This window comes from Ictidomys tridecemlineatus, chromosome 12 (genome assembly GCF_052094955.1).
Source record: "Ictidomys tridecemlineatus isolate mIctTri1 chromosome 12, mIctTri1.hap1, whole genome shotgun sequence".
In the NCBI taxonomy this organism is placed as follows: domain Eukaryota; kingdom Metazoa; phylum Chordata; class Mammalia; order Rodentia; family Sciuridae; genus Ictidomys; species Ictidomys tridecemlineatus.
In genome coordinates this window covers 91,182,521-91,200,195 of record NC_135488.1, presented here as the reverse complement: position 1 = coordinate 91,200,195, position 17,675 = coordinate 91,182,521, and the positions used below count along the sequence as shown (strand labels likewise).

Below are 17,675 nucleotides of genomic sequence, written 5' to 3'. Positions count from 1 at the left end.
AGCTTAAAAACTACTGAAAAAATGGTCAAATATTCACAAATGAAATCATTCAAGATCTGGGATTTGCTTTAAATTAATCCAGTGGGCTGGTGGAGGTGGGTTTGAGGTAAAGTCAAGATAGAATTGGCTAGCTGTTGATAATGATTGAATCTGGGTGATGGGCCTAGGGGAGTTCATAATGCTGTTCCCTCAACTTTCATAAACAATTAAAAATTTCCATATAAAATGTTAATCCCCAAATCCCTAACAGTGTGACCTAATTTCTTTTGTGAATGAAATGTTTTTTTAAATTAGCAATTCAGCCAAAAACATTACCATCCCACAGCCATTCTATTTTTTGAGTGCCAGGGAAAGTTATGATTATATATAAAATTATGTACATGCCTAGCACATCAATGTTAGCTATACTTTATATTTATATAATTATATGTACATGTAACTATTATTTATACACGTAATTTATATATACATATCAATACACACACAAACAAGTAGTATATCAAATCATTTAGTTTCTGTCAATCATCCCATGACATAAGTTCTAAATAAATTATCAGCATTTGCAGATGAGGCTGTGGTATTAATTGGAAGTTAAACAATGTGCACAAGGTCATCAAGCAGGATTCCAACTCAGCCCTTTAGACTCCAGAACTCATGCTCCTCCTTAAACAACCCCCTGTGTTACTACCTGTGTCCATGCTGTTCTGTGTTATTGTGGCCAACAACTTTCCCTGGCAATACTACTGAAGGCGCCTGTGCACGTTGGCCGCGGGCCAGGGCATTTTGGGCACCGAGCTGGTGTGCCCCAGCCTCCTGCAGTTCTGGGTCCTGGGTCCTCTGAACCTCAAAACCCTGACCGCCTACAAGCCGCGCGCTGGCGGCCTCTGCCGCCACCTAGTGGTCGGGGGCCGGATCACGCACAGGAGCTCGGAGACCTCCGCGGCGGGGCCGCCGCCCTGGCGGTGAGGCTCGCGGGCGGGCGGCGTGGCTGCCGCGCGGTACCCAGGTGACTCTTGCGCATTCCTGCGGCGCTGAGCCCACTGGCCTGGTCTTCCCCGGGGACGAAGCAGGGCTGTCCCGAGGCCTCGCAGACACAAGCCCGAGGCAGACGCGTCCTTCATCTTCTCCGCGTGTCGCAGGCCTCCGGGGGCGCATTGCCGGGAGCGCGATGGAGACTCCCTCCGCCCGCGCCTGGCGGGTCTCCAGCTCCCGCCCCTGCCTCGTTGGTAGCCGAGCCAGAACTCCATCTGCCATGAGGCGGGGACTCGGTTGACAAGAGGCGTTTTGCCTACGGACTTCAAAAATGGGCGCTTCTACATCTCCAAGTACTTAAAATCAGTGTATTTATGTACATAAGCCGGTGTGTATTTTTTTTGTAGCCTTCCTTTTTGCCGGAAACCATATTAAAGCTGTAATTACTTTATTTAATGTCACGCCTCCCCTTGCAATGAGCCATCCTGGGCCTGTGAAAAACGCAAGTGTGATGCGCCTCAGCGCTAAGAAGTCGTCAGTGAGCAGGGCCAGCCAGAGGGGTGGAGGCTGGGCGGGGTCTGAGGCCTTCTCCGCAAAGCCTGGCACCCCGAGGCTGCAGACAAGCCTTGCTCTGCTGCTGGAGGAGGACTGCACAAACGTAGACGTGGAAGAGAATCTCTGGGCTCTGCCAGGGGGCACAGTGTTCCTGGTGCAGAAGGGGCAGCCCCCATCAGAGCAGGGGGCTAGGTACCAACTTTCCTTCTCCCATGGTGCCAAGAAGATGGGTAAGGCCTGCGGAACTCTCCACCTGTGCAAGGTGAGCCTGCAGGATTTCATTGGCTACCTGAGGTCGAGGCGGCTCTCTATGGCAATGCTCCCTTCCTTTCCTGTGGGTTACATTGCCATCCCACTAAGCACATCCTGAAGGAAGCTCTTCTCTGAGCCCTCCTCAGCATGCAGGCGACAAGTCACGTGCTGTTCCAGCACCCCCAGGCATATGTGGCAGGTCCTGGATGTCATGGAGAGAAGGCACCCCTCCAAGGGAAAGACCCGTCTTATGATACTGCAATAAGGATCCAAGTCCAAGGAGGATTCCAGGACCAAGGACTGCACTGGCCAACTGGTTTACTTTGTAAAAATTGTGTTATTGTGTTTAAGGGCACATCTCTCCACGAGGAAGCCAGGTTCTATCTGAGGGGTAAAGCCATTTGTTTTGTTACTCCACCAAGGAGGAAGAACGTTTCTCAAATTCACATCTTTGATCTGAGCAAGAAAACTTGGACAGTCAGAGAATGAGTGGTCTCATTCGACTGGAAGTTGAGGATGCCAAGATTGCCAATGAGGGAATTGCTGGGGGTTGGGATGGAAGATATTTTGCTCCAGGTAGAAATGAGGAAGCCAAGGAGGGTACTAAAAACTCATGCCACATCTTTTGGGCAAGGGAGTAGCTCTCTCAGGTAGTCAGTGAATTGGTTTAGGATCTGTGAACTCTGGGGGCAAAGTAGTTATTTTGGAGCTAAGCTTCATGCTGGGAGAGCCACTGAGGCTTGGCAGAGCCTAGAGAAACCCAATGAGTGAAAGAAGGAGTAATGTTTACACCCAGACTATCCCATGGTCTGTTTGTGTCCCCTCCCCCAATTCTATGTTGAAATTCTAACCTTAAGGTGATAGCATTACAAGGGGGGGGGGTGTGATAAGATCTGGCAAGTCCATGGTGGTATGGTATCAGACGGAGAGGGGTCCTTTGAGAAGTGATTGGTCATGAGGATAGAGCCCCCATGAATGGGATCAATGCCCTTATAAAAAGACTCCAGAGAGCTAGCTTGTCTCCTTCCAGCAGGTGAGGCTACATGAGAAGATGTCTGCCTATGAGGAAAATTCCCAGTACTTGATCTTGGACTTCTCATCCTCTAGAAATGTGAGAAATTATAAATTTATGCTGTTTATAAGCCATGCTCTCTATGATTTTTTATGGCAACCTGAATGGACTATGAGTACAACTTTAGCAGCATAGTTATCGTAGTGTATTGTGGTTTAGATGTGGTGTCTCCCAAATGCCCACATGTGAGACAATGCAAGGAAAAACAATTGGATTATAGCCTTAGTCGAATTATGAATTGATCCCTGATGGGATTAACTGAGTGGAAGCTGGAGGAAGATGGGGTGTGGCTGAAGGAAGTGGATCATTAGGGCCAGGGCTATAAGAAGTATATTTATTTAAATTTGTTCTTATTAGTTATTTATTTAAATTTGTTCTAATTAGTTATACATGACAGTAGAATACATTTGACACATTGTATACAAATGAAGCACAATTTCTCATTCCTTTGGCTGTAAAGGGTACAGAGTCACTCCGGTAGTGTAATCATTTATGTATGTAGGGTAATAATGTCTGTCTCATTCTACCGCCCTTCCCATCCCCACAGCCCCACCCTCCCCTCATTCCCCTCTGCACAATCCAAATTTCCTTCATTCTTCCCTCCCCCTCTCTTCCACTATGGGTTAACATCTGCTTATCAGAGAAAACATTTGGGTTTTTGGTTTTTAGGGATCTGCTTATTTCACTTAGCACGATATTCTCGAGTTCCATCCATTTACCTACAAATCCCATAATTTTATTCTTCTTTAAGGCTGAATAATATTCTATTGTGTAAATATACCACATTTTCTGTATTCATTCATCTCTTGAAGGGCATCTAGGTTGGTTCCATAGTTTAGTTATTGTGAATTGAACTATTTTAAACATTGATATGACTGCATCATTGTAGTATGCTGATTTTAAGACCTTTGGGTATAAACTGAGGAGTAAGATAGCTGGGTCAAAGGTGGTTCCATTCCAAGTTTTCTGAGGTATCCCCATACTGCTTTGCATAGTAGTTGCACCAGTTTGCATTCCCACCAGCACTGTATGAGTGTACCTCTTCCCCCACATCCTCACCAACACTTAATATTGCTTGTATTCTTGATAATTGCCATTCTGACTGGAGTAGTTTTGATTTTCATTTCTCTAAGTGCTAGAGATGATGAACATCTTTTCATATGTTTGTTGAGTGATTGTATTTCTTCTTCTGTGAAGTGTCTGTTCAGTTCCTTAGCCCATATATTGATTGGGTTATTTGTTGGGTTGTTTGGGGGGGTGCTTTTTTTTGCAGGGGGTTGAGCCCTAGAGATTGAACTCAGGGGTGCTTGCCCACTCAGCCATATCCCCAGCCTTAATTTGTATTTTATTTAGAGACAGGGTCTCACTGATATTTGTTTAGTGCCTTACTTTTACTGAGGGTGGCTTTGCACTCGCGATCTTCCTGCCTCAGCCTCCCCAGCCACTGGGATTACAGGCGTGTGCCATCACACTTGGCTGGTGTTACATTTTTTGAGTTCTTTATATATCTTGGAGATTAGTGCTCTAACTGAGGTATGGGTGGTAAAGATTTTTTTCCCCATCCTGTAGTCTCTCTCTTTCTAATTCCTTATCACTATGTGAGCTGCTTCCCTCCACCACACTCTTCCTCCATGATGTTCAGCCTCACCTTGAGTCCCAAGGAATGGAACTGGTCTTTATGGACTAAGACCTCTGAAACTGTGAGCCCTCAAATGTTTCCTCCTCTACAGTTGCTCTGGTTGGGTCTTTTAGTCTCAGAGCAGAAGAGTTGACTAAAAACACTGGGTATTGGTGTGGTGTGGATTTGCTAACTGAAGTGAGAGAACCTAAAGGCTAGGGATTAAGTCAGGGCTCTTTGAATCATCAGACCTTCCTTTTTTGACATCTCCTGATCCTAAACCTTGCAGGATCTAGGTATCATTTAATTTAGGAAATATTTTTTTTCTTGTAATCCGTAGTTTCACCAGGAGCCAATAGAAACACTGGCTCAAAAGGAAAATGCAATGTTTTGCTTGGTTTAGTAGAAGCACAGCACTCAGGCCAAGAGCTATACTAATCTCATTGTACTATGCTTACTCTTTGTGGGATGTTGCTATTAGTTTGTTGGAAGGAGATGGAGGTGGCTAAATGTTGCCAGCCCTCCTTGCTGGAAGAGCTTCAAGTTTTCTTTTCTCCTTACATAAATGTAAGTCCAGCCAAAGGCAGGCAAAAAGCCATGCTGGCCTCCTTTGACCTCCCCTCCCCACCCATTCCGTGAGAAGGCCTGGGTAAATAGCCTATAGCATTCTCTCTAGGCCAACCACAAAGTATCTGTTTTGCTAGGCCTCACCTTGGTCCTGCTAAAAAGTTCAGGTGCCTTCTCCACTCAGGGGGCAGCTTCTGTTATATTTTGACAAGACCAGAGGTGTATGCTTGCAAGGCATAGATAAGAAGGAGAGTGGAAGAGGCCAGAGAATGTCCAATTCTGTACCCTTGCTGCCTTCTCAGCTAGGGTGGATTAAGGGAGCCTGTAGGTTCCCTTAGTGGCTACATTGTGCCATATGGTTAAATAGAATATGGTTAAAGGGCATCCTGGATCACTGGCCTAGAAACAAAGAAGCAATGGAAGGAACCATTTGGTTTAGAATAATGAAGATTTTCAAGGACCAATCTCCCTTTAAATATTTACAATGTTTGTGGAAGAGACACTATTAACCCTATATGGGAGTAAAGAGTGAAATTGAGATGGACAAATAAGTTGCTAGGAAGCAGGTGTTTGCCTCAATATTAAAAGTAGCTCCCCAGTGGGTGGTCTGCCTCATGTCGACCAGTACCCAGAGCCCTTGGTCCTGGGAAACGGGGTGTGGCCAGAAAAGGGCTGTCCTCTCACCCACAATGAAATGCACCTCTGTAGGGAACTTGGCCCTAACCCTGCTTCTGGGTCGGGGGTTTTGTTCAGAGCAGAGCTGGTTCCTTGCTGGGATCTATTGAAAGTCAGCCCTCAACACAAGGGTTTGTAAAGAAATAAAATATGTTCATTTTAAAACTAGCTCACTGGAGATACTTAAAAAGGTGTTGCTGAACATGTGGCAGTGCACTGGGAAGGCTCATTTTAGGTAGAAGGCTGCCCATTTCTACAATCCCTTGCCCCAGGCTATCTGGGATAGTTCTGTTCTCAATATTTTGTCAGTAACTGAGTCTGTGAACAATTATATGTCCCAGAAACTCCAGGAGGCTTATGTTCATTCCACACCTCTTAGAAGGCCTCTTGTTTTGTACAAATAGCATTAAAAATGTTTGTCTAATAGTGTCCTGATTTGTGGCTCATGCAGCCAGCTCCAAAGACTGCACATTTATCAGACAAGATTAAGTAATTATTTTAGATTATCCATTGAAGTGGTAGCAGAATGAGCAGTCCAACCAAAATCTGACCTCTCTGGACATTATCTGAGACTTTTGAGAATCCTGGGTCAAATGGGGCTGACTTTCTGTGATGAGTTAGATCTGTTTAGCTCTGTCTGCCTCCCTTAGTCCTTCCCCTGAACACATCTCCTTAGTGCTCACTTTTCTCTGCTAGTTTGGTTTGACCATGGTACAGTATGAAATGAGACTGAATTTGCTATGGAATTGAGCTGTTATTATTCTGGAGACAAGCTATCACCTTTGCAAGGACAAACTCTGGTGTGATTGAATGTCCTATGCTAGTCCCATGTGTAAAGAGTTGGCTGTTGCCTTAGAGGCTGTAAGTCCTTGAGGGCAAGGAGCAGAGACTCATTACTCAGGATCTCCAGACAGCTAATAAGACCTTCACCCTGTGGGCATTTGATAGTTATTTGGTGCTTTCTTTTCTTCTCCCATGTAATTCTCAATATTCCATCATCCAAGGAGCCTGTTCCACCTTGTTGAGCTCAAGCTCAGCTCCCGGATAAGGCTTTAGGAGAGGAACAATATGGCTTCCACATGTCTCTGTTTTAAGCATAATGAGTTGATCTGAGAACCTAGATACCATGGTGATAGATACCATAGAAATGAAGAGCAGAGAAGTGGAACAGAAAGGATAGACCCAAAATATATGGGGTCTGGAAACCGTGTTTTTGTGACACTGATATTTATTTTAAACCAATGCTGTTATTTATCACATCATTCATAGCCTCTGTCCTCCTGGGAACATAAATGCTTTTTGCTTCCTCTTGAGAGGAGTAGAAATGCTGCCTTCAGCAAAGAAAGGTGCATATCTGTTAGGGTCTATAAACAAGTCGGGATGGCGCCTGGCATTTTGCCAGGGGGAGTGGTTTGTGAGGTGGTGCCAGGGATCCATTAAGTGTGGAGATTCCTTATTGGTTGACTGCTGTATCTAGTTTATGTTAATTAAGATAAGCTGTATGGAATGTATATATACCCCTCCTGTCCTACAATAAAGGGCTCCCACTCCTGCTGTATCAATGTACACAAGTTGTTGGTCACCCCCCGGTTATTTTGCTGCAGCGGGACTGCGGCACATATCATTGTCACTATTCCTTTTGTGTGTGTGCCACCTGATGTTTCATTGCATGTTCATGCACATTACTTTTCTGATTTGAATCTATATCAGGGGCAGATAGTATTCACCCATTTTTTTTCTGATGAATTTGAGGTTCAGGGACTAAGTTACTTGTCCAGTGTCACATGGAAAGTGAATGACCAGAGCTAAACTACTGCTTCCTATTTCTTGAAGTAGACCTGCCTTTGCTGTGACTGTACTGTGCAGTCATGGGAATTCCAGGGAGGCTGGACTGATCCTCTGGACTGCTCAGAATGCCTGGAGAAGCAGCTGGCATATCTGCACAAAGCCCACGGGATAATGTGGTCAGCTGCAGAAGAATTTTACTAATTTTATTACACAAATGCACTCTACTTTCTAGACGGACAGCCATTCCAAACAGCACCTTGCCAGCTGCAGTGAACTTTAGGGCTCTCAGCTTAATCTGCCTGTGCTAACCCAAACACCAGGCTTGAGAATGGCTACACAGCTGCCTTCATCTCCTCAAAGTATCATGGGACAGACTGAGCTCAGACTGAGCCAAATGCAATGTGAAACAGAACCCTGGGCATATTTGAGCACGTTCCCACCTCATCCCTAGGATTCTCCTTCAGGCACTTCTGATGCAGCTCAATAGCATTACCTACAGGTCCTGCCACTTCTTGACTCTGGATCTTGGCCTCTACTTCCCCCTCCCCCTCCCATGACCATTAATCTTTACTTGGCCAAATCTGACCTACTCTTTGAGGGTCAGTTCAAATATCCCTGCTGCCCCTCCACCAAATTTTCCAATTCCCTATTATTGAAAATGGAAAGTGATCTCTTCTCTGACACCTGCTAGTCACAATAGGACTAGTTTCAGTGAGGATTTAAAGGTGAGGACCCATGGTCTGTCAATTCAGAGAGCCATCAGTGAATCCCCAGATGGTAGAGTCAGCCAGAAGCCTCTCCCCTTTTAGAGGGAGTCAGAACTAACCCCAGGATACCAATCCAAGCCTCTCCTTCCAGTCAGGAGCTGGTATAGAGGATTGACAAGGAAAGGTGGACTGGTTTCCACAGAGGGGAAATTTAGATTCTTGAATCCGAAGAATGGGGTGAGGGATCTCAGGGAATTTAAGACAAAAGAGAAGTGTTTGCAAGAAGGGAGCTGTGTTCAAAAGGGTTGTTTGCTTAGCCCTCTGACCTGTTGCCCTGCCCTTGGGGTGAGGGGCAGGGAGAAGAGGATGGGAGGGAGATAGTGGGGGAAGGGATATACTACCAGGAGAGAAGGTCCAGTATGGGGCTCCTGAGGGGTGTGGAAGATGGATCCATGAAACAACTTCTCATTTCTCCTTCCTCTCACCTCCCAGCAAACACCATTTTGCTTTCAGTTTTAGGTAGTATTTGCCCTTTAGTGATTGGCTTATTTCACTTGGCATAATGTTAATGTCCTCAAAGTTCATCCTTGAGGTAGAATGTGTCAGAATTTCCTTCTTAAGCCATAAGCAGAACAATAGTCCACTGTGTAGATATATTGCATTTGGCTTATCCATTCACCTGTTGATGGACAACAGGGTTGCTTCCATCTCTAATTATGACTAGTGCTGCTATGAGGAGGAGGAATGTGCAAATATCTGTTCAGAATCCTCCTTTCAATTCTTTTGGATATGTGCGCCTAAGTGGAACTGCGGGCCTTTCATCGGGAGCACTAGTTCAGTTATCAACACTGCTGGGTGCCAGGCACTGTGATTGGGGGTTAGCTCCACTCCCAACAAGCGCCTTCCTGCAGGGGAGGTAAAAATGATGGCAACTTCAATTTGATGAGTGTGCCCTTGGCAAATGGTTACCTCCCGTAAGTAAAAAGGCAAAGAAGGGTGCCTAGCCTGGCCCAAGGGAGGAGGTGTCTTGAGGCCATTTGGCACCTGGCCTGGTCTCCCCTTAGGACAGCCTGCCCTCTTCACCTTTTCAGATCCCAGTGGTCACCATCTAGAGTCTCCCAGAAGAGGGCGCATCATTGCAGAAAGAACACTGGAAACCAGGATCTTTTGCTTTGTTATTCCTCATTAACATGTTAATGGCTTGAAGGTGCAAAAATAATTCTAAATGACTCCCAATAAACTTTATTTCTCTTGGAAAACTAAAAAAAGCAATATACATGGCTCACAAATTTATTCTAAAATTAGATGCTAAAACCCAAGAGTTATTGTATTTAATAACTTTGTGATTCATATGTGTTTCATATGTTCTAAGCACTTTGCATGTTTTTAACTTAGACTCATAACAGTCCTATGTGGTAGGTGTTCGTATCCTTTTTTGCAAAGAGGGAAAATGAGGCATAGGGAGGTTAATAACTGGCCAGGGCCTTAGGATAAGAAGTGTTAAAGCTGGAATTAAATCTCTAGAATCCACGCTGTTGGCCTCCAGTGGTTTTTTACATGCCAAGAAAGTTGTTCCATTTCAACCCACTTGATCAAGCAGAATATTTGTTACAAAGGTCATTATCTCTAAGGCTTCAATTCTTCACTTGCACTTTCTGGGAAACTCATACTTAGGTGTGCCATATAAGGCTTAGGGTCCTGGCCCTAGAAATATCTGTAGGGGCTCTTAAAGTCACAACTTATCTTCTGTTGCTAGATGCCAGGAAGCCATGCTTAATGACTTACTTAAAAATTAAAAATAAATTTTAAAATCAATCAGTAGATACATAATAAACATAGAGGGAGAAACCTGACTCTAAGTGAGAAAAGGTTAAAACAAAACAAAACGTAACTGTAATAACCAATAAAATAAATCATCATAATAAATCATAACCACAATATAAAATAAACTTTAAATAGTATAACTCAATCAAATCATACTCAAAATTAATAATTTCTTGATAATCTGCTAATACCGAAATTCAATTTTCTTTATTATTTCAAAACTCTTTTTACAGTTGCCTTTGGTTTAGGTCTTTTCTAAGCCATAAAAGAATCACTTCATTTTAATTTTTGTACATTTTATTTGTTGAAGAAACTGGGTCAGTTGTCCCATTGAATAACTAGGAAGACTAATAAACATGGCTTTAGAGTTCTTTGTGCTTCTTTTTGTCCCTAGGCTCTATCCCACTAGGGGTGTTCAGTTGAAATACTATATTTTAAAATCACTTGATATTATTCTTCTCACTGTGATTATGAAATCAATTTGATATAGTGTTAGCTTCGTTTGTTTCCATTTGATTTTTATTGAAAGGGGCTGCCTTTTGTAAATACGATTTTGATTTTCCAGTACTCTAAAATATTCACATGGCCGAAAGTAAAAGCTATAAAAAAGATATAGAGAAATTTAACTTCCATCTCTCTCTCCTTCTCCATTCAGTTGTCAACCTCTTCCTCATCATAGATCTAATTAAAAAAAAAAAAAAGTTCAATTTTACCCTCTGGTTGTTTATATGTATACATTCTCATATTCCTCCTTCCTTTCTAATAAAGATAGGTGAGAAATATGCCAGAAGAGTACAGCATGCTATCGGTCTACTCTGGGGACCATTCTTATTTTATAGCTGCACAGCAATTCATTGTGTGTATTCTCTATTATTTATTCAGTCAGTCCCCTACTGGTGAAAATTTGTTTCCAGTCTTTGCTATTACAGATAGTGCGGCAGAGAACGACCTTGAGCACATGTCATTTCACAATTCTGGTAGCTAAATTTGGGTTAAACTCCTAGAACTGTGGGTGTTGGATCAAAGGGAAAAGGCACATGTAGTTTTGCTAGACATTACAAAATCCTCCTCCACAGAAATTGTACCGTGTTTTGAAATCTCATTGGCAATTTAGGAGAATGACTGTTTCCCAAAGTCTTGCCAACAGAGTATATTGTCAAGCTTTTGCATTTTTGCTTACGAAAAAGATAAGAAATGGTTTCTCAGCATACTTTAAATTTGAGACCCTTTAATGTGAGCAGTGGTGAAATTATTATCATTTGCTTTTCTTTTTCTGTGAAATGCTTCTTCATATATTTTTCTATTGGGTTATTGCAGCTTTTCTTCTGAGAAATTCTTTTTAGCCTTTGTCTGTGATACAATTTATAATTATCTCTCCCATATTTTGTCTGACTTTTGATTTTACTTGGGTGTTTTTATATTACCATGGAGTCAAATTTATTAGTATTTTATTACTTTATTAGTTATAGTTAGGAATGATTTTGCTTCTCTTAGGTTATAAAATATTTCACTTTTTCTTATTATTTGTATGGTGTTATTTTTACTTTTATATCTTTGATTCATTCGAAATTAGCATGTTTAGTGTGAGGAATGGATCTAATTTTCTTTTCCATATGGCCGTCCAATTGTAAAGCATATGAATTATCTCTCAATGGAGCTCCTATAAAAATATGTCTATCCATCTATAATCTCTCCATTTAAAAGTTTGGAAAGATCTATCCTAAATTTTAAACACTGGTTGACTCTAGATGGTGAAATTATGAAATTTTTCTATGTTCAGTTTTGTTGTTTTCCCCATATAAGCAGATGTGCCCTGTGAAGGCTGGAATATTTGTTTCTGAGAACATGTAATGCAGTCCCACTGAAGGTTTTTTTTGTTTTGTTTTTTGTTTTAAAGAAGACTGTCCATCATTCATACTTAGGAACTCAAACAGTAAGTGTTTGAGAATCTGCGGTGCTCTCTGAATCATGCTATGTGTTGGAGTAAAAAAAAAAAAAAAGCAAGGTCATCTGGACAGACATCTAAAAGGTCAAGTCAAGTAAACTTGAGGGGCATGGATGTTATGGAGAAAGTTAAGAGTGGTGGCAGATTAGGAAGGGGAAAATTAACAGAAAAGAGATCTTGGTGAGCTGGTAATCTGAGAGGCTTCAGGGGGAATGTGTCTTTCAGTTAGTCCTTCAAATATGAATAGGATTCATTTATTTATTAAATTTTTTAAATCAATTTTTATTGGTACATTATGATTATACACAATAATGGGATCCATTATTCCATACTTGTACATGCACATAACATAATTTGATCAATTTCATTCCCTGGTACCCGTCCTTTCCCTCCGCCTGATTCCTTTCCTCTACTGGTCTCCCCTCTAATTTCATGACATCACCTCCTTCACAGTTTTTTTTGGGGGGAGTACCAGGGATGGAACCCTGGGACACTCAGCTACTGAGCCACATCCCTAGCCTTTTTTTTATATTTTATTTAGAGACAGGGTCTCACTGAGTTCCTTAGCGCCTCACCCGTTGCTAAGGCTGGCTTTGAACTCTTGATACAATTACTAGTTTTTAATGGATTAAAAATACAGACCACCTAGTCTCAGTTAAAAAGCTTGTTGGCAACAGAGGGAAGATAACCCACCTTGGTTATGCTAACTGGCTCTATTAGCACTTTTTCTTTTTTTCCAATGTTGGGGATTGAACCTAAGGCTTTGAATATGCTAATCTCACACTCTCATTCTGAGCCACACTCCCACCCTCTGCTCTTTTCACTAGACATACTAACATGAAGAGAGAGTCATTTGTTAAAGCCAAAAGATAGTAAAACCTACTTTTCAACTCTTTCCCAAAACTAGCCCTAAAAACCCTCACTCTACTATAGCAACTAGAGGAAATAATGGACACTATTGCTACACACCTTCAAGTTACCTTCAGGGGGTACACATTCTTAAGTATCCCAGTCCCCCAAAAGAGAACATAACCTTCAGGGGGTACACATTCTTAAATATCCCAGTTCCCCAAAAGAGAACATAACTTGCCATGTTTGCTATTTTCGAAACTTCTATGGCAGTTAAGCCAACTAAATGATCTTATCCTGTCTTCCATTCCATATTCTCCAATGAGTGAGCCATCATAATAGTCCCATCATTTCTGTAATATACATTATGCAAGTGTTGTAGTATATCATGAATTCAAACTGGATTCTTTATGTAATGTATAATCCTTTATTTAGAAATCTTAGGAGCTATAATTTTATCTTAGCATTTTACTCGCAAGCCTATTTATTAAAAGTTGAGAAACTTAAATTTTTACCTCATCAGCAAACAAATCAATCTCTGCTGGTTAATTAGCAGAACGGAATGACTGAAAAACAGTCTCCAAAATAAATTAACACCATCCCAATTTATTCAACTGGCTTTTCCACGGGAAGCCCTAACATTTGGAGGTCAAGCATTAAGCAAACATTATTAATGCTTTAATTTTATAAAATTAAGAGGATACCAAAAGAGTATTCAATGATATGATCTTGAAGTTCATGTCTGCTAAATTTAAGAACACTATTTACTCCATGTTGAGAGCCACAGCCGAGTCGGAATGGCCCCTGGCATTTTGCCAGAAGTAATGGTTGAGAGGGAGCCATTAAGATGATGCTGGATTGAAACATGTTTTGTATTCAATTGTATAGAGACCCCTGCTGGCCGCCTCAGGACACTGATACTTTGGGCTGGGATTCCTGGGGAGTTCAAGTTGGTTGGTGAAATTCCAGTGGAGGGAGTTCCGGGTTGGTATGTTGGTGTGCCTAGGAGGGCCAAGTAGGTGGTGTTCGCGGAGTTGGGAAAATAAAGTTTGTTCCTGCTTGAGTGGCTCGCATGATTTGTGCTCAACCAGACTGTGGCAACTCCACAAGAATAAAATAACTGCAATAAATGGCATGAACCTCCACAATCAAGCTTGTGAATTTAAAACCTTGGGAGTTTTTGCTGTATAAAAAATAAGTACCAAAGATTCAAATTTGAAAGGTGTTTTATTTCTTGTACTTAAAATACTTACTTTTATACACCTTCATATATCAATTTATAAAGACTAATTCATCTTCAAGTCTTTCTTAAATATTTACTTTCCTCTTTAAATTTTATTAACATACTATTTAAACACTCACAGAAACTGAATTATGAACAGCCAAACAATGTAAATCTTTCAAGTCTTTGTATTTTACAAACTTCCAACTAGAGTTGAAAAGATTGTCCATCAACATATCTAATATGCATTTATTTTAACAGTTTGACCACTGTTCTATAAGCTGAAGGGACCACCAAGGTTGGGCCAAACTCTCTTCAATTAGATGAATTACCATATTTTTGCAAAATGAAGCACTAGCTAGTGAACTTCTATCCAAGGAATGCCTACTTTATAAGTTTCCATAGCTAGAATGGTGTTTAAAAAAAAAAAAAAAAACCTCACAGGGGAAAACAATGTTTAAAAACAGGAGAAATAAGCCTCATTATATTCCACAGTACAGAATTAGTTCTAAAGTAAAAAGAAAGTAACTCAACCTTTCCTAAGAAATTTAACAGCAGTGCGATTAACAAAAACTAGAATTTATAACTCAGTCTACATATGTTAGTTTCTGCCTGGGTAATTTAAAATCTGCATTAAGTTCATTACTTATCTAAGGCTTCAGGTGACGAAGGTATGTAGTTCAACTTTCATTAGTTTCAGACTAAGAAAACCCAGAGCAGTAATTAACTTCTTCAAGGTCACATAAATTGTATGCTAAGACTCCTGACCTTCCTCAAGTCCTAGCTCAGTGCTATTTCCACTACTCCACCCAATTTAATATTATTCGCTTAACGCTTTATGTTTCAAAAACAAATTTTTATAAACTGACTTAAGTGTATTCCAATACACTTAAGACATTTTATGGCGCTGCACAAAAACCCAACCAAGACTTTTGGCAAAAGAGATATAGTGATTAAATATACCTAAATATCCGTTACAACATTCCTATTTCCAACTTTCACACTAGTTAATTTTGAATGAAAACTTCCTGAGAAGAGTTTCCTTTTTTCACACTACAAAGTTGTACTCTGAATATTTCAAATAGCTAGGTGCAAAATCAAAAAAAAAAAAAGAAAAAGAAAAAAGCTAAGGAAATGTTCTCAGAGGAAGAAAACGTTCTTTTTTAAAATGTGGTGCAGAGTTAACTCCGCAAGGATCCACCCTTTGCAATGCATCCCTTGATGCATACTCTGCTTCTGATCTTCCTGGGCTTGCTTCTTGTGGGCCCTGCTGCCTGGGCAAGCACAGTCCTAAACCGCTCCCCCCACCCCCCCAGGTTGGTAGCTTTTCCTGGGATAATTGTGATGAAGGGAAGGACCCTGCTGTGATCAAAAGCCTGATGTTGGAACCTGACCCCACTGTCGTTCCTGGGAATGTGACAGTCAGTGTGGAGGGCAAGACCAGTGTCCCCCTCACTTTGCCTCAGAAGGTAGAATTAACGGTGGAGAAGGAAGTTGCCGACTTCTGGGTCAAGATTCCATGTGTGGAGCAGCTTGGCAGCTGTACCTATGGAGACTTCTGTGATGTGCTGAACACTGTAATTCCCCCTGGGGAGCCCTGCCCAGAGCCCCTGCACACCTATGGACTTCCCTGTCACTGTCCCTTCAAGGAAGGCATCTACTTGCTGCCCAAGAGTGATTTCACAGTGCCTGACCTGGAGCTTCCCAGCTGGCTCAGCATGGAGAGCATCCTGAGCAGTGGTGGGAAGTGTCTGGGCTGTGTCAAGATCTCTGCAACTCTGAAGGGCAAATAAAGTGGCAGCAGCCACAGCAGAATGAAGGGATAGAAGGAAGGCCTTTGTCTTCCTTGTCTTGTTTGCCAAGGGCCAGTTCTGACTCTCTGCTGTCTTAAAGCCCTTTTTTTGTGATGATTCCGCTGCCCTCACTGAATATCCTTATGTGCCACTTACATTTCAAGCTGGGACAAGCAACTCTGAACTAAGGGAGGGTGAGTGTGGCAGTTCCCAAGAGCCCAGGATGTCTATGGGCTAGCCACATCATTCTCCTCCCCATCCAGATAACTTTCTAAGAGCTTCTTTTATTTCCAACAAAAGGAAATCAACATGTTTGGGGACTTTAAGTTCAGACTGACCCAATCTTGGCCTCCAGAAGTAACTTTTTAACTTTCTCTCTCTTTTTGTCACTAACTGAAAAGCAGAGTTCAGGGTATTAACATTTTTCATCCTACTCCAAGCACCTCCTATAGTAAAGGGGCTGAAGTAGTTGATCTCCATCTGTTCCTCCATTAACTTCTGTAATTAATTTTGCATTCTTTTATAAGTTTGCCTGACACTGGGGCAGTGTATCCTGAAGAGGCAGGGTATATGTGGTTGAGGTTTCCTTGCAGGAGTTATTTTAGGAACGCTGTAGTTGTTTACAATCAGTCACCAATTCTGGTGGCTTCAGGGCCAAGCAAGAAACATCCGTGAGCAAGAAGGAGCACTAGAAACATGCTGCTTCCAGGTGTGACCTTTGGATAAAGATAATACATGCCATGGATACAATAAGCACTCCTCATACTATTCTAAATAAATAAATAAATAAATAACTGCACTGATACAAGGCAGCTGAGCTCCAGTCTGCAGTTGGAGATATGATATAATGGAGGATGTACTTCAGTCCATAAGGAGCAACTGCATTCTAGCCAATGAGTGCCATATAAAAATGTTCTGGGTCTAGAAATGCCAGATAGTCACATTTTTTCTCCCTAGAGAGGCCAAAAATGCAGATTTTTAAATATAAAATTTTACAATTTTTATGTATTGGCAACTACTTATTCTTTTTTATACACTGTTGGGGCCAAAGGGGCCAAATGTACTTGTCTGGGGAAATCTGGCCCATGGATGGCCAGTTTGCAACCTCCAAGATAAGACTGTCAAGACAACTCTACTAGCATCATTTCTCCCTCTATAGGGCCAAATCCATAGTGGCTGGCCCCAAGGAGATCTGCCAGTGCTGGAAGAGGTCTAGGTGGCCTCTCAGCAGTGACCTGCATGGGTCTTGAGGCTACCTGCTCCAGCATTGGAGCTCCTTCAGATGAGGGACTGATGCTGAAGAACTGGCCACTCCAGCAGCTGCCTTGTGCAGCAGAGATCTGATGAAGAGAAGGTGGATTTTAGGTCAGGCTGCCTGGATTTATCCACTACCCTGTTGTGCTGTGATAGCTTTCTGAACCATGGACAGCCCCACATGCCAGGCGTATTTGAAGCCTGAATTGGCAATAAATCTTTTTTAACTTGCAAAAAAAAAAATGAATAAAATGTGGTACAATCATATCTGTCACATTTTCGTGTTTGAGAACACTGGAGACTGCTGACCAGAATTTTTTTTACACAAGCTCCAAGGAAAAAAGCTTTAAAAGACTTCCAATTTGCCTCTTACAGAGGATAAGGATAAAATCACTTTAATGTACTAAAATGACTATAATGGACAACTTTGTAAGTTCCATTAAAGTTTAGAATTAGTCACAATTGAAACATAGTAAATGTTCGAAGAACATCTAAGTCATTAACACACTATATGTGCACCAAAAAAAGGGCAGAAACGTTTGCTTCGCTTTTGTTTCCTTAATAAAGTCTCCATTCAACTGA

At 41.7% G+C, this 17,675-nt stretch overlaps 1 pseudogene; it reads left to right on the top strand.

The window, feature by feature from the left end:
• The first annotated feature begins 1,447 nt into the window (after positions 1-1,447).
• On the top strand, positions 1,448-17,336 carry LOC144368966 (ganglioside GM2 activator pseudogene; annotated as a pseudogene).
• The last annotated feature ends 339 nt before the right edge of the window (positions 17,337-17,675 follow it).